The following is a 24,265-nucleotide window of genomic DNA, read 5'->3' on the forward strand; positions in this document are numbered from 1 at the left end:
TTACATATTTTTATTATTTTCTCCTCACCAGATGATCTCAAGATTCTTTACGATTAAAAAAACATTTTTAAACAAGCATATTGTACTTAACTCTATTTATAAAAGGGGACCCAAACAAGCCTGCTTGTCCTAAATCTGCCTAACAACTCGGGCAATAAATATTTCTGTATTTGTTTTTGGAGTCCATGTGAGCAGTCAGACATGTTTGATTTAGGCTTAGTTCCCTCGGAGTAGATGCATTTCCTTTTCCTCTTACCACTATCATGTTTTTCCAAGAACACGGACTCCCTCCCTCGAGGCCCCCCAGTCCTCAGGGCTAAATGTCTACTTTGCTGGGAAGTGTCATGTTCCATGTTAACAAAATAGATGGGAAAGTCTGGGGTTGTGAGGAAAGACAGATTCTTGCCTTGCCTAGTGTTTTTCCATTCATTCGTTAATTCATTCATTCATTCATTCATTCATTCATTCATTCATTCATTCAGTGATCCAGCCATTCAAGAAAGGCACATTCAGCTTTTAGCTATGGGTCAGCTGTGAACGAGACAGGCAGGGCCTCTGCTAACAGGGGCCTTACATTCCAGTGGAAGGGAGGTTGTGAAGCAGACCATCGCTTTCTTATTTATTCCTTTATTAGGGGACATTTGTCCTTTCAGTGGACACAACTCCATGGGAAGAAATGGAGAACCTGGGGAAATATTTGCTGGAGGCCTTATCATATCCTGGGAGGATCCTGCCCTGTTTGGAGAGTTATTTTATGGGTACAGTTGGAAAGAGCTGCAGCTATTTCCTGGGGAGAAGAGTCAGGAAGCTAAACTGCCTTTGAATCTGGAGAAGAGGAATGGACGTGGCAAAAACCTGCCCTTCTTTGTTCAGAGTCAAGTAGGAAAGAATTGAGCTTTGGTTTCAGAGAGAATGATCTAGAAACTGTGCAAATCTTAGATCTCACCCAGGGGGTGTTGCATATCCCGCTGCAGTGACGGGTTTGGGGGAGAGCTCTGTGAGGTTGAGGAGTGGGGTCCCGAGCTCTGGGGTTCTTGCTGGAGTGGCCTCCTGCCCGTTTCCCCGGCTCTGCCATCAGAATGGACGTAACCAGGCAACTCGAGTTTCAGCGGGTTGCAACGTTCATTTCCTTTAAAATTCACCGCAGCTGGATCTTGCACTGTGTCTTTCTTAGAAGTATTTGATTTTTTTTTCAAAACATTTTCCATTTTTATCTGTTATGATCTATCTCTTCCTGTCATAGCCGGAAATGTGATACCAGGATTAGGCAACTCTCCCGTCTCTTTCTCTCGGGTAAAGTCTGAAACAGAATAACCTCACCCCCTGTGTTATCAGTCCAACATTTTCTTGCTCTGTTCTAACATCTCTTTCTCATTTCTTGGAGGAAAACAAAAAGGTAAATAATAATAATAATTCATTTACTCAAAAATAAGGTAATTATCTGAAGTCTCCTTTGCAGTGCACCAATTCCTGTTGGTTTTTCGGGGTGATAAACCACACACACATCACAAAGCAAGCTTGGCTTTCTTTCCTGGCTCATTAGGTTGGGTATTTAGTAATTTTGTTTGGGAGGGGAGTACAGTTACCAGTTTTGTTTATACTGAAGTTCTGCTTATTCTAGTAACACTGATTTCCTGTTTAAAGTAGTAAATAAAAGAAAACAAAAACTAATGAATTTAGATTTTATTTTTAGGAGCCTGACAAGTAGAAGGGATTGTATCAGGAGGGTGAGAAATCAGACCAAAGGGGGATGTTTCCTGAAGCTACGTAGGGCCGGACAGCAGGGGCGCCAGGGCCGGCGTCCTAGGGAAGAAAGACCTACTGGGGGTACTTCCCTTTCAGAAAGCAACACACAAGACCAGGGCTTTGGGAAGTATGCCTTTAGGACGGTACAGCTATTGTCACATCCGTGATACTAACAGGGTGACTAAGATTGAGAATGAAGCTACTCATCACATGTCACTTAAATCACCGAGCCGCCCCGCTTCCTCAAAGAGCTTGGGAAACGCTCTTCATTTCAGAAATAAAAACAACTGAAAACAAGCCTGCCTGGTTATGAAAAGCCAATCCTTGGCATTCACACTGACCCCCTGGCACCTGTAGCTGGTTTTAGGGTTTTGCAGTATGCAGAGAAGTTTTCTGAGCTACGAGTACACGAGAAGGCTTCTGATAACCAGCGATTCAGTTAGAGCAACGACGAGAAGCAAGAGATCTCGTTCCACTTTAGCATACTCTGTGCCGTGAATCCTGCACTAGACGCTACTAAGCTATTAAACCAATCCGTTCATTTATAAAGCTATTATATTTCTGGAATTTTCCAAAAGGAAATGGTTTTAGGGACACAATGTAGAAATCAATCTCTCCTTACATTGGGTTTTATTCCTTTCAATTGTGTTCTTCATTTTTAACTCAGATTCTTGCTAGAATAGATACACTGTGTCAAGTTTCCATTCACGCACCCTTCTTTATAATAAGCCCTTCAGGAAAAACAATCCTAATTTGCATTGGATAACAGACTTGAATTTATAGACATGAATACGGCTCTGATTTATTAGGCAAACCATTATATTTGGGTTTTTTTTTTTTAACTTCAAAATAGAAAAGTAAAAAAAAAATATATCGGCTGGAATTCTTGCATCAGAGTCGTGGAACAGAACATTGGAAAGTAGAAACTACTGTGGTTACTTTCTTCTGCATGAACTTAAAATTTTCAGGTTTTTTTTTTCTCCTCTGAAATTCTAGGAATTATCTCAGTAAAACAGCAGTGCATAGGGAGAGTTTGATTAAACAGAAATTATCCTGCATTCTGAGGTCTTTCACATTTCCAGAGAGCCTGGCCATCCTGTAGCTCTTACGGGAAACAGAGCCATGAACTTTTGGGGAGATAGCTATCCTGACCCAGAGAAGAGGCCCAGGTCCCAGGCCAGCTAGATTTGTTGAAGAAGTAAAGTCTGGGGGCGTCTGGGGGGCTCAGTCACTTAAGTGTCTGGCTCTTGATTGTGGCTCAGGTCATGATCTCAGGGTCGTGAGATCGAGCCCCGAATTGGGCTCCATGCTCAGCGGGGAGTCTGCCGGAGATTCTCTCTCTCCCTCTCTCTGCCCCCCCCCCACTCACACGCTCTCTCTCTCTCAAGTAAATAAATAAACCTTAAAAAAAAACAAAAAACAACAACAACAAAAACGAAGTCCGTTTAACCACCTGCACAGCTTCCGAAGTTGTGAAACACAAAGCCTGTGAACACTGACTTCCCATCCTGGTTTCTAGGAAATGTTTTTGACTCATCAGAAGAAGACTTCATGATCTCAGCCCAAGTCTCTTCTACTTTCTCTTTCCCAGCCGCCTTCTCCTCCTAAAAAATTCCACGGGGCTAGAGCTAGACCGCTCTGCTTCTGGTATCTTTAAATGAGCTCTGAATTACGTCCTTGCACGCTGTTTGGAGAGTGGATCTCATGTGCGATCCCCACACAGCAGAAACGGTGATCGTGTGAGGGGATGGAGGTGTTAACCAACCTGATTTGGGTTTCACGGTAGATACACGCATCAAATCATCACATGTGTTCCATGTCAATTACATCTCACTAAAGCTGGGAAAAAAAAATAAATGACTTCTCTTGCAGTATTTCTCTTTCTTCCATCATATGGGCCTTTGAGGTTCTGTCTGGATGTGTAAAGCTTCCAGGTACATCCCCAGTGAAAGGATTTGGGGCTTTCCGACTTCCCTTCTTTGTCCGTGAGGACAACGAACTGAAAGGGCCATGATAAGTGCTGATTATTGGCTTGTCTTACTGCATGTTGATCCCAAAGTATTTAATAACAATTGGGATGCAGAGACAATATTGCCTCTCTGTGGCTAAATCTGTTGGCTCATTCATTTTCCAGGACATTCAGCCTTAGGTGCGTCTGCTACATAGCTAAGTGGAGAGGGGGGGAGGAAGGAATGAGAGAATTTCAAGGATAGGCTGAGGTAAGCAAGTTTTGAGTCATTGACTTTATCAGGGTTGTGTAGTTTCTCAATTCTGTTCACATGGTGGGTGGAGGACCCATAGGGAAGAAGAATGTTTATGTTAGAAAATTAGCCAGTTGGGTATTTTTCCTCTATGCTCTACTTCTGTCTTAAGATGGTGTGCATGCTTGTATGTGTGTCTGTATGTGGGTGTGTGAGAGAGACACACACACACAGAGACAGAGACAGAGCCAAAGAATGGAGGAGACAGAGGGTAGGAGATGCAGAGAGGAAGACAGACAGACAAAGAGAGACAGAAGAAGGAAACCTTGTTTCATTTCAGGGAAAGAAATTGCTCAGATTTGTAGCGAAGACTATGGTTAGTTGAGTCGGGTTTAAAAAGTGCAAGGAGGACAGAGTCTCAGCTCACACGCTGCGTATGCGCTCACGCTCTGGGGGGGGGGGGGACGGCCACCCCTGACGGTGACTCATATTTATCGAGCAGGTGTTACATACCTGATGCTAGGCACCTGATAGCAGTTGACTCATTTAAACTTCATAGCATCCTGAGCCATTTCCTGGTCCTTCCTCCCCAGTTCCTGTAGTGGAATTTTCTTTGATTTAAAGATGACGACACAGAAGTCTGACAGTAGTCAGCTGGGGGGTCGGGGGGGAGCTGAACCCAGACCTCAAGCAGTCAGGCTCCCAGGCTGAGCTCCTGTCACCAAGCGATGCTGCCACGAGCTCTGAGGTCTTATCTCAACTTTGCTAATTGTAGGAAGAGGGGACTTTTATTGTCCTTGGTGGCCGTTTTTTTATTTGCATTATACCAGGATTCGTGTCCCAGAAGAAGTCATACTGAGAGGACTCCAGGTAAGCGTGTCAAGAATTTGTGGCCGTTTAAAGACAGAGGCAGCTCATGTCTGTAGTAAGTAACCAGTGGAACATTTTCTTTGCTATTTTAGGTCACTTCTCTAAGTCACAAGAGCAAAGCGGCACGGAACCTGTCCTGGGGGAGGGGGGGTCTGAGATAGAAAGACGGTGTTCAAAAGCAGAGGAGAGTTTTGTGGCACTAATGCCGCCCCCCCCTCCCCGCCCAGTCTAGCACCAGCACCTGCCGCTGGGGGGCTGTGTTGGGAGCCGGAAGGCCCCACGAAGGTCGTGCCCTCTGCACATCCCTCCCGGCCCCTTGGCAGAGGCAGCCTTTCTGAAGCTTGGCTTCTCAAGGCTTGGCTTTGTTTTTTATTTTTGTGTTTCCCTTTTTAAAATTTTAAAGTGTGCCCACATGAGTGGGGGGGAGGGGCAGAGGGCGAGGGAATCTCAGGCAGACTCTGCCCTCAGCCCAGAGCCAAGGTGGGGCTTCATCTCGTGACCTCGAGATCACAAGTCAGACTCTTAACCCACAGGTGCCAGGCAGGCACCCCTCAAGCTCGGCTTCTCTGAATTCATGACCACACCCAGGACCTGGACAGGGATGAGAAGGAACTTACCAGCTCCCTGTACCTTGGGAAACCTGAGGTCTGTTTGCTTTTTCCTCTCCTCTCTGCCCTGAATGGGAGTCCTGTCCAGAGCAGAAATGTGTAAGCCGTCCCTGATGTCGTCACTGCAGGCTGGCTCACGTCGCTACAGATCTGAGTGGCTTCGAGAGCATACGACACAGTTCTTCAGGGTGTGTGAAGGGTGTTCAGATGAACACCTGGCACTTGGGTCATTTGGGGTCCCACGGCTGAAATGCAGGATCCCCAGTCTTTCCCCGCCCGACAAATCAGCACGACGGAGGAATACGTTCTCGGGGTGTTGGCTCTAAATCGCAGTTAAAGGATCGTTTGCACAAGACACCTTGCAAACCATCCTTTGACAAGTTTGCTGGTTCATAGGCACAAACTAATTGGATAACAACTATTTATTAAATGTGTTTCTGCTCAAGGACCGTTGTGGTGGGGCCAGTACCGGGGCCGTGTGTCTTGACAGCTCTCTGCTCCTGTCCTGAGTAGAGCACAGCTTGTCAAATGAAATTTATACGTGTGTAAAATAAGGCAACACACAAGACTCAGAAATGGGGCAGAGTCTCTCATCGTCCTCCAGTTGTACCTCAATACTCTTGGAGGTGGGATTTTTGAAGCAGTTTTTCCCTATTCAGATAAATTGTCCTTTTGTTCTTTTACAGAGAATTTGACTCATAAACACATATTTAAAACCTTTCAAAATAGTCTTTAATGCAAATCTGAGATTTCCAAACTTTTAAAGAAATCACCATGTTTACAGAACTTAAATATTTGTAATTCCTCGCAGACCATAGGACAACTTTGGCTAGCAGCACTGACGTCATAGAAGTCTTCCACCAGGATTGATAATACTTACCTCTCATGGGGATGGAGTGACTAAAAAGGTAAATGGACGTGTTTATTTTATTTATTTAGAAGAAAGAAACATAGCCTTCCTAAATGGCTGGTATTTGAATGAAAAGAATGGGTATTTTGAGACTTAATAAAACTAAAAACATGTATTTTGGAGACATTCATGGCATGAGAGATTTTCATTGACACTGCAGGGTAAATGGAGCAGAGCCGTGGCAATGATGTTTTGGTTTCCCAGTAGGGATTCTGAACCTTTCTTTGATTTGCTGGTTTGGTTTTTTTTCTTAATTTTTTTAGAGAGGGTGGGGAAGGAACAGAAGGAGAGAGAGAATCTTTAGCAGGCTCCACACCCAACGCAGAGCCTGACGTGGGGCTCCGAATCATGACCCTGAGATCTTAACCTGAGCTGAAATCAAGAGTTGGACGCTTAACCGACTGAGTCACCCAGGCGCCCCTGATTTGGTGTTTTAAGGGCCATCCCTGATCAGTCATTCCTGTGACACGGGGACCAGCCATTTCAAACACAGACACATCTGCCATGGTTACACTAGAGAAAGGGGACATAGAAACCGTCACTGCTCAAAGCGAGAATTACCAAATATGGCATAGGATATCCTTACGGTACAAATATATACATTGTTGACCTACAATTAAAATTTAACTGGCCATACTGTATATTCTTATCTTTTTATTTGCTAAGTCTCTCAGCCCTACTCACTCGAAAAAGGAAAGAGTAGCATTTTAAGAAAACCAGGAGTTTGAAGATCCTCCCTGGGGTGACCCCCATCACCTTTCCTGCTCACCCAAGGGCTCTAGACGGCGTCTCTGCTGTCGTGTGCTGCTGTCCTCCCCGCTGTTCCTGGGAGCCTGGCTGGCTCGGGCTCTCCAGCTTGTCTGTGGCTGGGGATTGGCCCTTCAGAAAAAACCCGGGATTACACACTTGTAAGCGAGTCTGTTTCTCCAGGGTCAAGTTCCCAGCTCAGGGTTCCCGCCTGTCTCCACCAGAAGAGCTTTTGCACACAGAGGCACATGGCAGACACGGGGGCTCTGTACCCTTCCTCACACACACCAGCAGACGCACATGCTCACATCCCTTCATCCAAGTTCATGGATAATGTATTTATTTACCACGTTATTGATGAGACGCAAGGAGAATACTCTCTTCCTATATTGTCTCATTTAATCCTACATCAGTCTTATGAGGATAATATCATCTTCTCTCTATTTTTTGAATGAGACAGTTAAGGCTTAGTATGGGTGAGTAGTAATGTGCCCAAAGTTCATACCGATTCACAGAGAACACTGACTAAGCCCAAGCTCCAACCTCTTCCCTACTGTCTGGCCCCTTCCATTCTCCCCACATGCCCTCCCCACTGTGTATGTCATGTCAATCACAAAGCGATCATAAGGATTTACCGTGAGATGAAGGGATGCCCTGGACCATGGGGTCCTGCTGTCTCAATGCGCTGTGTTATCAGGGGGCAATTACTGAATCTCTCTAAGACTCAGTTTTCTGATCTGTAAAATCGGGAGACCCACATTGGCTGCATAAGTTTGTTGGGATGTGGAGGGGAAGAAAGAAGCAAAGGAAGAATAGGAAAAAAAAAATACAAGAAGGGGCAGAGGTTAATTGTCCCAGGGACTTGGGGTGAGGTGGTGTTAAACCCAAGCCTGATTTTTCTGGGTGAGTTTCTTTGGAAGCCCAGGCAATGAAGCTGGGCGCGAGGCGCACTGATGGCTCTCAGGGGACAATGCGTGGCTCTTGTGGACGTTGCGTGCAACAGCCCCGTGGCTCTTAATTCACCATGGGAAGAGGAAGGTCAAGGCTCCGTATTCCTGAGAATTGCTTGAAGCGCTGGTCCATGACTAAGCAATATTTATGTTCTTTGCAGGATATGCAGTTGCTTTTCTGGGCTTCCCTTGGGGAACAACAGTCCCCATCAGTTACTTCAATTTTTTTTTTTTTTTTCTGAAAAACAAAACAATCTGAAGCAATACTTAAAGACAGAGATTTCTGGACCCAAGCAGTATGTCCAATGATTACAGTTCTCTGAGTAACCTTGGGGGGACCATGCCATCTCTCTGGGCCTTTCCCACCTGTACAGAAAATGGATTAACTAAGGAATTCCATGAGCCTTCGTTGAGCGTCTGCCTAGGCCTGGTCCTGTGCTGGGCACCAGTCCGTGGGACAGCCGAGCCTGTCCCCTTACGGGGGGGGGGGGGAGGGTCAGCATGGGGACAGGGATCACATAACCCAGTCCACGTTAATAGTTTTTGTCAGACATAGTGGTCCACGCACAACGAAGAGAACGATGCCGGGCAGTGGAAGAGAGTGTGATGGAGGCTGGACAGCCAGGAAACAGGGCCAGACGTATCACAGGAGGCTTCTCAGAGGAGGTGACGTTCAGGGGGCAATTTGTATAAAGTTGAAGGAACCATTCAGGAGAGTGGGCAAGAATCATGTCACCGGTGACATGAGAGTCATCTGAACAGAATGCTAGGGAAGGAAGTTGAGGCAGGGAGGATTTTGAATTTTGATAGGAAATGTGGAAGCAACAAGAAGATGATTCTTGAGGTCCTTGTCTTCAGCTTACAAACACCTTCGGACTTCTCCACATTCTGTATGTGTTACAGATGGAGCGTGTGTGTGTGTGCGTGTGTGTGTGTGTGTGTGTGTGTGGTACTTTTGTATGAGGTGGTCGGTCGGGTGTGGCCTCAGGAGGAGACGAGGACAGGCTCAGGGAGACACAACTCAGGAACAAACAAACTACAACTAGAGGCTCAATTTGTTATAGTCACAGGTCTTTGGGGAGGGAGGCTCTGCGCGCCATGATGGACCATGTGGGGGAAGACACCGGGGTGATCAGGGAGCAGGAGACAAGGGGGTCGGGGACAGTGCTTAGGCCACCCGGGGTTTCCTCGGGAAAGGCAAGGCAGGGCAGGGACAGCAGTTTCGGATCGGCTGGTTTGAATAATTTCCTCAGGCTTTGGGGGCCGAGGTGGCACGCAGGGATTAAGGCAGAGGAACACTGTCTCCCAGGGTGGGGTGACCAGAGCGAGGATGTGTGTCTCTGGACAGGTTCCTTTGCACATCGGAGACCTGCTCGTGGCTGGGCCCTCTGCTATCCCTAAGAATTGGAACCAGAAAGATTTGGTATTTTTTTAAAAAGATTTTATTTATTTATTTGGCAGACAGAGGGACAGAGAGAGAGAGAGAGCAGGCGAGTGCACAAGCAGGGGGAACAGCAGAGGGAGAGGGAGAAACAGACTCCCAGCTGAGTGGGGAGCCTGATGTGGGACTCGATCCCAGGACTCCGGGATCATGACCTGAGCAAAGGCAGACGCTTAACTGACTGAGACACCCTAGTGTCCTAAAGGTTTAGTATTTTTTTTAGAATATCAGAACAACATAATATACAGATTAAAAAAAAATCTATAATGCAACATATATTCCCAGACTTAACTACCGGTCAGGTGCATGGAACAGGCAGCTAGGACCTAGGGTTTCCTGCATTAGGAAAGAGTCTCTTATGACTAGTGTTGGGGGGTGAACAGAGGCTGGCTACGTCTGTGTCTGCTGCCAACCCTGCCAGACCCACCAGCGGAGGGCTCAGCAGGGAGCTAGAACCCGCTGGCTCCAGGGGTCCAGGGCTCCTGGCTTTGTGACGTAAGCCAGCAAGGGAAAATGCACCTTGCAACACAGAACAGGGTGAGCAGCAAAGGATTTTGGTGTCATTTACTCAGAGAGGTGACCATTTTCAGGGGACATTAGCGAACATAGTGCACAGCGGTGGGGCTGGATATGAGAGAGAAGGCGGGACAGGTGCACGGGGGGGAGGAGCCGCTGGCGGAGCCCAGTGAAGGAGCACGAGGGACGAGCCCTGGCCGCACGGACGCCAAGGGAGGAACAGTTTGACACGGAATCAAGGCTCGAGAGTCTGGGAAGAGCTGGAAGCAGGAATGCAGAAGGTGTTTTCTCCGATGAACACCGTCGTCCCCCTTCCCGTGGCTTGGTTTTCCGGGTTTCAGTTACTCGCGGTCAACCCGTGTGGGAGCAGATGACCCTCCTTCTGGCGCATCTCAGAAGGTCAGTAGTAGCTGGAGCTAGGTCACTGTGCCTACATCGTCCGCCACCTCCATCTCGTCACGTGGGCATTTTATCCTGGCCTGGCACCGCAGGAAGGGGGAGGACAGTGCCCTAAGATGTTTTGAGAGTGACAAGGCTCACATCACTTTTATTATAGAAAATTGGCATCATTGTCCTGTGTTATTATTCGTGAGTGTTGTTCGTCTTTCCTGTGCCTAATTTGTAAATTCAACTTTATCACAGAAAGGTGCCTAGAGGAGAAAAAGCAAAGTATGGGTGTGGTGCAGTACTACCTGAAGTTTCGTAACTTAAATAAAAAAATAATAAATAAATAAAAACTTAAAAAATCTTATAAAAAGGGTGTCTGGGTGGCTCAGTCGGTGAAGCGGCTGCTTTCACCTCAGGTTATGATCCCAGAGTCCTGGGATCGAGCCCCACGTCGGGCTCAGTGGGGAACCTGCTTCGCCCTCTGCCTGCTGCTCCCCCTGCTTGTGCTCTCCCTCCTTTCTCTTTCACTCTCTCTCCCTGAAAAATAAATAAATAAATCTTAAAAAAAAAAAAAAAAGAGGTTTCAGGTACCCACTGGGGGTCTTGGAACAAATGCCTGGAAGAGACCGGGGACTCCTGTAGCAAGAGTCAACACCCTCCACCCACGTGGCCCACTCACCTTACTGGTGCTTTCTGTGTGTGCGGTGACCTGGCACGTGACCCGTGGCAGAAATGGGTACTTTTCTCGGGTTTTTGCCATGTCTGCTGCAGCAGCCTTGACTTTACCGTGTGCTCTGGGCCCTTCCATGCCGCATGGTGGCACAGGGGGTGGGGGGGTTACCCAGACAACAGAAGGGCTTTCATCAGACAGGTGCTTACCCGAAGCACAGCCCAGCTTTATGCATTTGTGAAAATCTGCATAGAATACTTGAAAATTAAGAGTTTAGGACAAATGACAAGAAGTACTGTTCCTTAATTCAGAAAGGCATCGGCTCTGCGGTTCACCTGTGGCGTCGTACAGAATACCCCTTTTGATGTGTCCTCGCTAGCAGGATAGAAGTTAAAATGCTAACCACAGGGAAAGAACAGCAAAAACAACCAAACTCACATCGAGACAAAGGGAATGAGTCACTCGTTGTAATTTTGGTGTTCCTGCTCTATTTTGAATTGAATTCCCCATCGTGTGATAAAAATACCAAACTATTGATATGAAGAGGGTGCGGTTAATTCAAATTAATTGGGACGGACAAGATTATTCATGGGAATCCAAGTAATATGGCACGGTGATTTGTCACAGGCCATGCTGACGAATTTATCATTTTCCTAGTCTCAATGACCTTTACGCTGGGATTTTCTTTGTAGTTGGGTTTATTTTTCTTTCATCTGAGAAGAGTGTGGTTTCGGGGCAGTTTTGAAGTTATGCCTTTATTTAGTTGCCTCTAAGGAACAGTCATCAACATGGCAGAGATGACTTGAAGGGAGCACCTTTTCTTCGTTTGATAGAAGCATAAGAAAATAGATACTCTTGTGATCCTGGTCTTATCAAGGGCACCTGTCGTCATTAGCATCCCCTCCCCTCATTAGCGTCCCACCGGGTCCCTGCTCCCAGCTCTCCTGAAACAAGCTGCCCTGACCACCTAGTGGATGCGTTTGCCTCTGTTTTCTGTATGCACATAATGCAAGTATGAAACGATAGGATCTGCATATACGGGAGGGTACCCCTTTGCTGTGGGGCTGTCTGGTACCCAGCAGGAGGCTACAGCCACCAGATGCCAGTACATCCTTTCCCCAATGGTGACAACCAAAAAAAAAAAAAAAAAAAAAAGTCTCCAGACATCGCCGTATGTCCCATAGCAGGCAGAAATCCCTCCTGCTTGGAAACTGTGGATACGGAGGCTTAGTTTTACAACTTACTTTTTTCACACAAGGAATCATGTACACTTTTCCACCTCGTGCTTTTCCTAATCGAAAGTCACTGAGATGTTTCTTCCAAGTCCTCTGGTATAATGCTATGGAATTATTTCTAGTGAGTGCTGAACATTCTGTGGGGTAGACCCAGCACTGTCCCACAGCCCGGCTCCTCCGGTCTTTTATCAACGGGTATGAACCTGCTTCCCAGTTCTCGGCTCCCAACAGCAGCGGCGCAGTGAGCTCCGTCGTGCTTTTAGAGATTCCCAGAAACGGAATTGTGGCATATGCATTTTTAATTGTAATAGATATTGCCAGATTGCCTGATGACGGCATTTGGAGAAAACCTTAAAAACTGTAAATGGTAGGAGATTGATATTATTCTGAAACGGGATGAATGCGTCCAGATGAAAGTGATTATTTGGTTTTTCGTAACATGAAAAGAAATATCAGTAAATTGGAAAATTGGCCTTCTTGTTTTAAAAGTTACAACTATTTTTTTAGGACGAAGTTTAATTTTTTTCCACTTAAATTATGGGATCGTTCAAATGTCTCGCTAGTCCAGGTTTTTGGGTGAGGGCATCAATTAACATGAACAACGGTGAAAGAAAGCTTGTATGCCTGGAGTGTTACTCTTTCTGCAACCAATGGAGCCCAAGTGAAGTATTTCAAGGCCGGAAATGAAAATGGCAGGGGGGGCCTAGGTAAAATTGTCTTAAGAAATAGAATAATATAATATACCTAGAAGTTTCTTTATCATTCATGGTTACCTGAAACTCTGCAAGTAGCCTCATTAATCAATCAGCCCCATCTGAGGAATATGTCAATATTCAATGATTGATGAAAACAGCTTTCTATTTGATAGTTTGCATGTTTTAGTATACTCCTTTATTCCCTGGTCAACAGGTCAAGAAAACCTTTAATAAAGCAGCATTGTTTTTCATTTGTTTCACTTTTTCCTCCTTTACAGAGTTATCTGGTGAAAGAAAAAAAGCTAAGCCTGGCTTCTGAATTCCAAGATCTCATTGTCCAGTGGTAAGACAATTAAGATGCTTCTTTTAAAATACTTGATGCGCTCACCATGTCTGACGTCAGCAGACGTTCTCTCTGATGGGGAGTGATTCTGCAGGCAGATGATGTCTTTTGGAAGTGGATGCTGCTGGGTCCTTCTCGATGTCTGCAGTGTATGCGGAAGGTAGAATAGTAGCCGTCTAAAATCAATCAAAGCATTTCTCTTCTCTTTGTTAAGTTTACTCAAAAAAAAAATAGACGACTAATGGATATATGTTGAAACTTTAAGTTTTGTGTTGTGCTTCTCAGTTACAATGTCTCAAGGAGTGTTGGGTCTGGAGCCTGGAGTCTGTGCTGAGTCTTGGGCTTTCCTAAGACTTGATCTCATAGGATGGTCTTATTCTGTCAGTTTCGCTCCTGTGGTGTACTTGGACTTCCCCAATTCCTGTTTTCTTTTAGATTGTTTCTCCTAATAAGTAAGGTTCTATTTATGTCACTCCCATTTTGTTGTTGTTGTTGTTTTTGCTCTGTGCCAAACTACAATGGAAGAATTGCATTTGTTGTATTTTTGTGTGATCCCGAGCATGACATTTGCATATAGTTCCAATTGAAAAAGAAAAGTTATGTCACAAAATTATGGGATATTTAGAGACAAAGATATTTAAAAAAACTGTCCTCCAATTATTTATAAATAACAACTGTTATTATCTTGCTATCAATTTCATATGTTTTCTTTTCCTATCACACATCCAATTTGAAATTCTGACTTTAAATAACTCATCCTTTAATAGTGAATAACGCAAAAGTGAAAAAGCACTCAAAGCGATTAAATGAAATGTATGTATCTCTTCCTCTGTCCATTGGCCCATGACAACTATTTCCCTTCCAAGGAGACATCTGGTGTTTCTGGTTTTCTGATTTACTGGACCTTTTAAATTATTTGCATTGTTCATAATGTTTCTATATTAGGCAGCGATTTGTTGATTGTCCTTATGTGTGTGATGTTTCTCATGTGGGTGAGTATTTAGATTGAGAGAGAAAGGCTACTATTGAATATCTAAAGCAACAGCTGACTTTACGGCTTGTTACACGGGGGAGAGGACGTAGGGCACATTCTATCGAAAGAAAGCACAGCTGATCTAACATAGGGTGGGGAAGAACTGCGTCTGGGGACTGACACACTTTTTGAAGCACGAGTGCTGAGAGATTAGATGGCCCTTAGCTGCAGAATGCTGGCAGTTTGGGTAAGCCTGTTGCTTATAGCTGGCTTTAAGAAGTGCAGTGAGAAAATCTGATTTTCACTGATCGATTAGGATGGCTCTGAAAAAGCTTGGAGTGGTGACTTGTTTGTGCCTTGGGACTATGCCCAAAGAACAGTCATCGTTTCTCTTTCTTGACTTTGGAGTACAGGAACTTCAAATTATCTCTGCATAAGAAATGGATGGGGACTGAATTGCTGGGTCAAACTGTACGTATATTCTGTATGTCAATTGACTCTCATAGAGGTTTACCAATTTACACTCCAATCAGCAATGGATGGAAGTGTTCATTTTCCCACAACACACGGTGTGATCAAGTTTTTGATCTTTGCTAAACTGTATTTATACGGTATTTTCTTGAAGTCGCGACTTGTCTGTTTCTTAGTATGAGGGAAGTTGAGAAACTTTGCACATGATTATAAGTCATTCTATTTTATTTTCTATAAATTTTTGCCAGCATCTACCCATTTTAATGAAGTTTTTATACTGATTTTTAAACACTCTTTATATATTAATTAGTTCTTTATATTAAGAGTTGTAAATATTTTTCCTTTGTGTTCTTTGTATTTTGATTTTGTTTATGATGTTTATTTGGGGTAGAAGGGCATATAAAAACATGATATATAAAAATATGCTTTTATCATATGATTTCTCTCATCTATGGAACATAAGAACTAGGAAGATCGGTAGGGGAAGAAAGGGATAAAGAAAGGGGGGGTAATCAGAAGGGGGAATGAAGCATGAGAGACTATGGACTATGAGAAACAAACTGAGGGCTTCAGAGGGGAGGGGGTTGGGGGAATGGGATAGACTGGTGATGGGTAGTGAGGAGGGCACGTATTGCATGGTGCACTAGGTGTTATACGCAACTAATGAATCATCGAACTTTACATTGGAAACCGGGGATGTACTGTATGGTGACTAACATAATATAATAAAAAAACATTAAAAAAATAAAAATATGTTTTTAATAGCTGGATTGACCAATTTTTATTGTCTTTTAGGTTTTATATCATAGTTGGAAAGACTTCCCATTTTGAGACTATAATATTTTTCTGTGCTTTCTCCTAATGATTTTATGATTTAATTTTCACTAATTCTTCTGGACTTTACATTGGTATGAGGGAGGAATATACTTTTTCAGGGAGCTACTTAGTTGCCCCAACACTATTTGTTGGATAATACATTATTTTCCCACTAATTTGAATGATCATCTTTGCTAAAAACTAAATTGTCATAAATATGTTGATTTATTTCTGACTCTATCCTTTGATCCATTGATTTATGTATTGGCTTGTCCATTTAACATGATCCCATCTGAATTTTTCTGTTAATTGGTCTTTTTGCTTATCATGGTACTATTTATATTAAGTGAACATTCTATAATTACTCAATGACTCTCCTTCTTGTTGCCCTCCATTTAACATTGTGGGAATTTAGGTTACAAATCAACAAATCGATCTCCAAAACTTTGTTTATTCCACAAACAGCCATTTCTGAGGGGTCTTCTGTTAGTCTGCCTTTGCCCGGGCACCACTTTATATCTGCTAATGGATGTTTCGAGCACCAAGCATCCTACCTTCTGCATCACCGGAGAATATTTTCCCATGACCATGTTCCCAAACAACATTTGGATCTTGGAGTGAGCTGGTAAGGAAAGGCTGACAAAAATTTCTCAAAGCCCAGGTATCTGTCATGAAATGGAAAAGAAAAATCTGTTGGGTCTTTACCTTTTTCCACTTAACTAGGGCATCTAAAACTTAAAGAGAAATATTTCTCCTTATACTCTATATACTATATACTTTATACTTTTTATACTATACTTTTATTCTCTTTATACTCAGTTCCAAATGCTGCTTGAAAATAGCTGGCTAGATGACTTCATTTTCTTAAGAACGTGCTTGCACTGCAATTGGTTATTTTTTGAGGATGACTCAGAAATACTGAGCCATCACTGCACCAGATTTACAAGTGTGTGTGTGTGTGTGTGTGTGTGTGTGTGAATGCGCGTGCATGCCCTAGAGAATAACACTAACATCTGTATGCTTCCCCAGGGCTGTTCTAACTTTTATTCATCATGCAAGAGATTCTCTTGATTTATATTGAGAAAGAGAAGAGTGTTATTAGCTATTCCTTTCCAGGGACATGGAAATAAGTTCCAACGCAGAATCAAATTCCTTTTTTGTGGACCTCAGTTTATTTCACTGCTTGGGAATGGACACATCTGCCTATTCCTCTATAGGCATTAAGTAGTTTTTCAAGTTTATTTTAAAACACAATGGTTAACACTTTTATTGGGGATTATTTGTTACTTAAGCAAAATTAGGATTCCTCTTATGATGCCCAAAGTCTCCACTGGCTGTAACTCGTTATGCTCATACCAGGACGGATAGGAGCTATTGACCACAGATAGTCGAAGTGACTCACCCAAGGTCATATGGCAAGTCACTGGTGAAAAAAGAAGAAATGGGTAGGATAAATGTCACCATCCGAATAAAAAGTCTTATGCCGAGTGAGGTAATTGTTATGAATCATAGCATAGACTCGGTAGACGCCAGTAAGCACAACTGCATATGGCCGCTTAAATTACTTCTCATTATAGAATTTTAAAAAAGAGGAGAATGAAGAATAATGACTGGTCAGATGACTGGTTACAGATGGAAGAATGACTGGTCTCCCACTTTGTTTTTGCCTTAAGCGAGTATCATCATTCTTATTAAACTCAGGAAAAAATCATCACCTTCCTTAGATGCTATAGCTTCCTTTCTAAGAGTCGATAGATGGGGGAGAGCAATTGAGGAATGTGGGGGTCCAGAAGATACTCGTAGACTCTGCGTGGGAACTACCTGGGCTCCACAGCCAATCTTTCTATAATACCAGACCGTCATTGCTCTGATGGTCAACGATATCTCAAACTGGAGACTCTCCTTAAATTGCACGAGAGATGACGTTGGCAAAACACATCTCAGTGAAATAAAATGCAGTAGTGCTTGAATAAGGGAAAACTTCCTTGTTTTTTTTTTTAATTTTTATTTGTTTATTTATTTATTTATTTATGGGGGTGGAGAGGATGGCACAAAGTAGATCCTAAGTAAAGCCACCTTAAAAATCCCATTTTGATCCGTCACAGACAAGACTCCAACTGACCTGGTCCTTTAAGATGCCATTTGTGAGGCTGGGCTATGGAGTAGAGTGTGTCCAGAGCTGCCATCCAGAACTAGCTTAAGGAGGTCTAGGTGAGAGCTCGTCCTCTTTAGGGACTCTCTGGAATCAACAACAGCTTCCCCGTAGAGGTCAAAAATAGAGGTGAAATTAAGAGCCAGGCAGACCTAGTTCTTCATGGCAATGCCTCCTCAAAGTTTTCTAAAAATGCTTAATTCTGAGCCTCATCTCTAGGGTCTGAGTAGGCAGTTTGGGGATGCATTTCGGTAATCTCTATTTTAACAAGTGTTCAAGATGATTGCACTGAAGCCTGGTGTTCTGGTCCACAATACTCTTTGCGACTGAATCTGATCACACCACGATAATAGGAGAGTATGACCCAATTAGTAATGATAATTGATTCATTTTTAGGTGATTGTTTAAATTTGGTCAAGTTCACACGTTATGGATTTATGCGCCAATTCACTGCTATATGTGTGCAAAAACACACAAGCAAATACCACGCGCAATGCTCTGTAGGGGGATTTATTTGATTTTTTTTTTTAGGAAAAAATCAAGTTCTTGAGATTTGGTGAGTCCATTTACAATCCTTAGTTATCCTAGAGAAATTGGAGGGGGCTACTGAGTGGTCTACCTTAAGACCAAAAAGGGCAAAAGTACAGAATGAAGGCCAAACAATGATTTCATTATACAAATGAAATGGGAAAACGCAGTGAAATTCTATCCATCCCTGAGGACTGACTCCACTTAAAGGTTAGAAGAGCAGCCTGGAGTGATCTCACACGTAGGGGCTCTATAACCATCACTCCGGAGCAGTCATGGCAGGGTTACGACTAAGGATGAAAGAATCATCCCACAAAATTTTGAGCCTTAACGACACTTCTGTTGGGTGCATAAGAAATAAAATAGATAATCAATCCAGATGGCCCATCCCCTGGTGAATAATGAAAAGGGGTAACTCAATAGGTACAAAATCAGCAGTGAAAACCACATAGAAGCGTCAATAACGGGTTCAGTTTTAGGGACAGACTGTTAGTACATTAGGTGATGTCACGGAATATCTGTGATCAAGACGTCAGAAGAAACTGGCTCAGGAAAGTTTCAAACTCAATAAAGAATGACTCCGTGTGTTTTCTCGGTCCAGTGTGGTGTTCAGGGATTTCCCACTTAGTACAGGCTTCCTGACATCCAGATTAGGAAACTGAGTCTTGTGGGGGTGAAAGGATGCCCAGATGTTTGCCGCCGGAGCCTCTCAGACAGCGTCCCTTTCCCATACTTCCACCGAGTCACCTTTATGGAGGACCGTCGCCATGGAAGGCGCAGTGTCAGGGGTATTAAGACAAGTGAGGGGCGTCTGATCTTCAGCTGGGGTGTGGCAGCCTCTTGACCCCTTTCTGTAGCTCAACTGTTCTTCGTTCTTCAGCAAGTCTGGGATGACTACAGTGGAAAGACTTTGAAATTAACATGAAATTTTCACCATGAAAATTAAGTCACAACAATAGCTTAGACAGATACCTAGGGAAGCAAACATCTTTTTTTTTTTTTTTTTTTCCTAAAGCAGGGAGCTCTGGATTAGGTTGCTTCACTTCACAGGATAGCCGCCCACAACTGACGTCATAGAACTCGGCCAACAAACCATTGTTGAATGCACAATAGATTGCTAATTACTCGTGGAGACATACTTTTTGAACAAGAACAGCACATTTTAATTGCCTTTTAGTGAGAGGCTTTGCCTTTTTTATCTCTCCCACCTAGGTCCCATCAGCACTTACCCCAGCTCTGGTCTGAGTTTTAATAGATTCATAATAGAAACATTTATATATTAATAATAATAAAGATAAATTATGTTTGCAAGTGCTTTCCTCTACACTTCTTCTCCCTAATAACTCTGGGGGATATGGAGAGCGAGTGTTGTTATCTCTGCTTTATTGATGAGGAAACCAGAGCACGGTGAAGCCAAGACATTTTCCGAAATTCCAGGGGTGAATCAAGACTCAAGCTCTAGTTTTGTTTATTTCACATCCTGTCATGCATTTAATAAGTGAAGTTTGCTGTAAGAAAACGCTCAGTGCTAAGGAGAGCAGACATGGCTACTCACCTGGTCACTTCTGTCCCTACTAGCTATGCGCTTTTAAACTCCAGACGCTCCATTTACTCATCTTTAAAATGACAAAAGTAATAGCTCTTCTATTATAAAATTTTGGTGAGGGTCTATTGAAATAATGCATGAGAAATTGCTTTGAGATGTGGAGTTTGCTCTTTGCTTAGAGTCCTTGAAAGGACCTCTATGGGTCTACAAGACATTTACATTTTATGCAAAATTTGGTGCTTCTTTGTATATAATGCAGTTTTCTGGGGGAGAGTTCTAAGTTTTTTAAGATTTTCAGAGATTTCTGTGATTAAAAAAGAATGAGAATTATTGCCACAAAACATTATGCAAGATACTAGCGCCATGAAAACACGTCTTTTTTGATTGAATAGTGTATTCTTTCTAGAAAATGTGGGAAATATAGAAAAGCACGAAGAAAAAATAATAGTCATCTGAAAACATACTATTTAGAGAAAACCCATCTATATCCATGATACAATTTTGTCTGATATTACCTTTCAGCTTTTGTTTTTAAATAAATCAAAAAAATTTAAAAAAGTTTTTGGGGCAGCACAAAAATAGATATATACAACGTGTACATACATTTATAGTTTGGGATCATTCTAACTATGTGAACGTGACCTAGTGGTGTAATATTTTTCTCCATGTTTAATGCCGGCCTTGAGATCTCGATATGCTTTCTCAAAATTTCTATACTCAATACTCTTGTACTTTCAGATGATTTGCATTTCTGTCATTTTTATCATACTATAATATACATGCTTTTACATATAACTATAAATATATTTATGAAATTTATAAATATATATATTAAAGATTTATCTATTTATTTTAAAGAGAGAGTGTGAGCTGGGGGAGGGGCAGAGGGAAAGGGAGAGAATCCTCAAGCAGACTCCTCACTGAGCACGGAGGCTGCCATGGGGCTCAATCCCAGGACCCTGAGACCATGACCTGAGCTGAACAAGAGTCAGATGCTCAACTGACTGAACCACCCAGACACCCCTGAAATTGATGGATTTTTAAAAAGCAACATGTATGTCTCTTATTTTTTAAGACAGATGGTCAATTAGTAAGTGTTTAATTCTTTGAGGTGTACTTGTGCTTTTCACTGCCATGTTTTCAAAGACCTTACTAGAATTAAAAAATATTAATTATGCCAATTAATTATTTGGGGAAGAATTTTCCTTTTTATGCTTTTATCCCAGAATATGGCTTATGTCTGCCTTGATTCAGGTCTTCTTATTCATCCCCGATGGTTAAGCTGTGCTCTTTTCTCTGCTATGTCTGATCGCTTGTCTCTTTCTTTGCAATACATATACATTGTCATTTGTCTTTGTAAAAACGTTTGCATTGCTGGGACTTTCAGAACAGTGTTTGAAAACAGTGGCTACGGGAGGCGTCGTGTTTTTTTCAACATCAGTATGAATACCACGAGCATCTCAGCATTGAAGCTGGGGGGGCTGAAAGTGGGCGATAGGGGTCTTCATCATCTTCAGGAACATTGATGTCTACTCCTCGTTGATTGTAAGACCTTGAGAAAGTCAATATTAGATATTGACGACTGTCATACATTCCGGCCTCTAACATGCTCAGAGCCCTGTGAGCCTTCTGCACAGTGCGGTGAGTGGGTTTGGGATTTGCGTGGCACACTATTCTTCCATTCTTGGGACAAATTCTTCCTGGTCACAGGTCGATGTTTGTAGAATACATTTCCAAATGACAATGCCAACATTTTATTTAGAATTTTTCGTCTAGAATCATAAGGCAGATGGATCTGCACTTTTATTTTCTGGGAGGATTGGCATAAAAAAATGAAAAGGCTTCCATCTTTCTTGGCAAGAAACTTTAGACAATATCAAAATCTTCTACACAATGTTGTATACCTGAAACTAATATAGTGTTATATGCTAATTATACCTCACTTAAAAAAGAAACTAAAAAAGTTCTCCCCTAGTTATATCTTTATTCAACTTGTCTACATCTCTTGTATTTTATTTGAAAATCAGACAATTTAGGGATGCCTGGATGGCTTAGTCGGTTAAGTGCCCAACTGTTGATCTCAGCTCAGGTCATGATTTCAGGGTCATGAGATCAAGTCCTGCATCAGGCTCCATACTCATCAGGGAGTCTGCTGGAAGTTCTCTCTCTTTCCCTCCCCCTGAGCCTCTTCCTACCTCTCTCTTTCTAAAAAAATAAAATAAAATAAAATAAAATAACATAAAATAAAATAAAAATCATACAACTTATGTAGTTTTCTAATTTGTCAGAATAGGATTTTATATAATTTTTACTTATATCTTTGGTCATATTCTTTTTTATTCCCAATTTTATATATTTATATTTTCTCTGTTTTTATTAGATCAGACCTGCTAACTGTTTGATCAATAATTTCCTTATATGCAGAACCAGGTCTTGGATGTCTTTGTTCTCTTACTATTTGTTTTCAAATTCATTAATTTCTCCTGTTATTTTTTCTCTCCTTTTGTTTTACTTAAATTTGTGTATGTGTATGTGTGTGTGTGTGTTCTTGTTTTTCCATTCTTTAGTTTGACACCAAGCTTAGTAAGTATCATTTTTTGTGTGTGTGTCCAACAAAAGGCTTACAGGTTGTAGATCTGCTTGAATGTGTCCTGGTCAGCATTCCAGATGTTTCGACAGAGTGGGTTTTCACTCTTGCTATTCTCTAAATAATCCGTAATGCTGTGTTTAACTTCCACCTGCAATCACTTTTCAGAGCACCATTGGTGGTGTGAGAATTTGGGCCTATTTTTGGTTGCCACTTTTTGAGTTTATGAGCATAAATATCATACCATGGGCACTTACTAGTTGCAAATATTCTTTGTAAACGTGAGAGAAATGTATCTTCCTGTTCTCCATTAGAGGCAACATTTGCTGCCAGTGCATCCATCTTATTGTCTCATGGACCCTCTCTCCTCCTGCCCCACCCCCCCCACAGGGCATATATATTCACACCCCAACTACAAGGTCAGGGAAGGTGTAGTTAAGTCTCTTACTGCCCCAATGCTTCTGTTAACTTCTCTGTGTGCCTCTGATCGTCCGTGATCACTATGTTTTGAAGAATAGTATGTGGCATAGAAAGATTTATGGCTTTTATATTTTCTTTCTGGATTTTAGTTACAATCAAAAGACTGTATATCTCTTCATTCCAGCAAATGGCTTCTTCTTTTAATTTTCCATTGCCTGAAAACAATATGCCAGCTCCTGTTTTCTTTCATTATATTAATTTTATTTCTTCTCGTCTTTGGCTGCTGAATTTTTGCCTAAGTATTTAATAATCCTTACTTGCCAATTTCTTTTAAGTGTCATAGCCTTTCAATAACACTTGGTTTCATTTGATTATTTCACTATTTGAGGAAGGGTGTCTCTCACTGTGGTCGTTTTGGTGAGAAGGGTATATTATTACTGACGCAACTGTGCTTATTCCCTTGTCTTGTTTCACGCGTATGTAAAGATTCCTTCTGTCTTTTTCCCTAGCAAGTTTAAAAAAAAAAGGACAATGGTTTCTTTTTTTCCCTCTAGTGATTTTGTTTTAAATTCTACTAATAATTTACTTTACGTTGTTAAAATGCTCATATCGATATTTTTGAAACTGTCAACATAAAAAATCAAGGACTGTTTACTGATGAACTTCTGTATAAAATGAGGACATAAATAGTCTTGCTCCCATGTTATATTCGAAGCCATTTCCCAGTTTCCGTTGTCGTCGTCTGTGGTGTTGTTATTTTTAATGACTTGTATTATATTACGTTACAGTGTTTTTCTGTCTGTAAGTTGAAGTATATCCTGAACAAATATGTTTGGAGATGGTTGTGTGCTTTCTGGAAACATCTTTCAGTTAGTTACCTCATAGATAAATGACAACTTTTGGGGCCAGAGATTTCTTGGCTAATATCTATTCCCTTCAAAACTTGATGGATGTGGTTTCTAAACTTTGGTGATACAGGGGAGAAATTTGAAGCACTTTTGTATATGTTTGAGAATTTTGAAAAATATTTATTTTTTTCATTTTAGAGAGGTGGGGAGGGGCAGAGGGAGAGAGAATCCTCAGGCAGACTTCCCTCTGAGCGCAGAGCCTGACCCAGGCTCTATCTCAAGACCCTGAAATGATGATCTGAGCTGAAATCAAGAGTTCGACGCTTAACCGACTGAGCCATCCACGCACCCCTCAGATCTTTTTTAATACTCTGAATGCTGATCAAATTCTTTTTCTATCCTGGAAATTAACAACAGCAAAAATGTCTTTTTCACTGATTTTGCCTGGAACCTACATGTTTGGTCAGCCAGCTTAGGTCACATAGCAGGTCAGTCCACTCTGCAGGACTGGGGGAGACTTGTCACTGTTTGCGGCAGTCATTACACGATCCGTCATGAAGGTAGAATGTGATGGAGAGACCACTTCACTGAGAGCAAGATACTGC

General features: G+C 42.3%; 1 long non-coding RNA gene across 2 annotated transcripts in view; it reads left to right on the forward strand.

Annotated features, from left to right (window-relative positions):
- The first annotated feature begins 4,361 nt into the window (after nucleotides 1-4,361).
- Nucleotides 4,362-24,265, forward strand: part of LOC103673136 — a 47,936-nt gene continuing 28,032 nt past the window's right edge. Inside the window, exons 1-3 of one of the 2 annotated variants that reach the window (XR_005832130.1) lie at nucleotides 4,362-4,817; nucleotides 6,237-6,333; nucleotides 13,255-13,319. This is a non-coding gene — a long non-coding RNA (uncharacterized LOC103673136). Of the gene's footprint in view, nucleotides 4,818-6,236; nucleotides 6,334-13,254; nucleotides 14,523-24,265 lie in introns of those variants that run through there. The other variant, XR_005832129.1, reaches the window with a different exon arrangement.

Source organism: Ursus maritimus, unplaced genomic scaffold (genome assembly GCF_017311325.1).
Source record: "Ursus maritimus isolate PB19 unplaced genomic scaffold, ASM1731132v1 scaffold_4, whole genome shotgun sequence".
Classification (NCBI taxonomy): domain Eukaryota; kingdom Metazoa; phylum Chordata; class Mammalia; order Carnivora; family Ursidae; genus Ursus; species Ursus maritimus.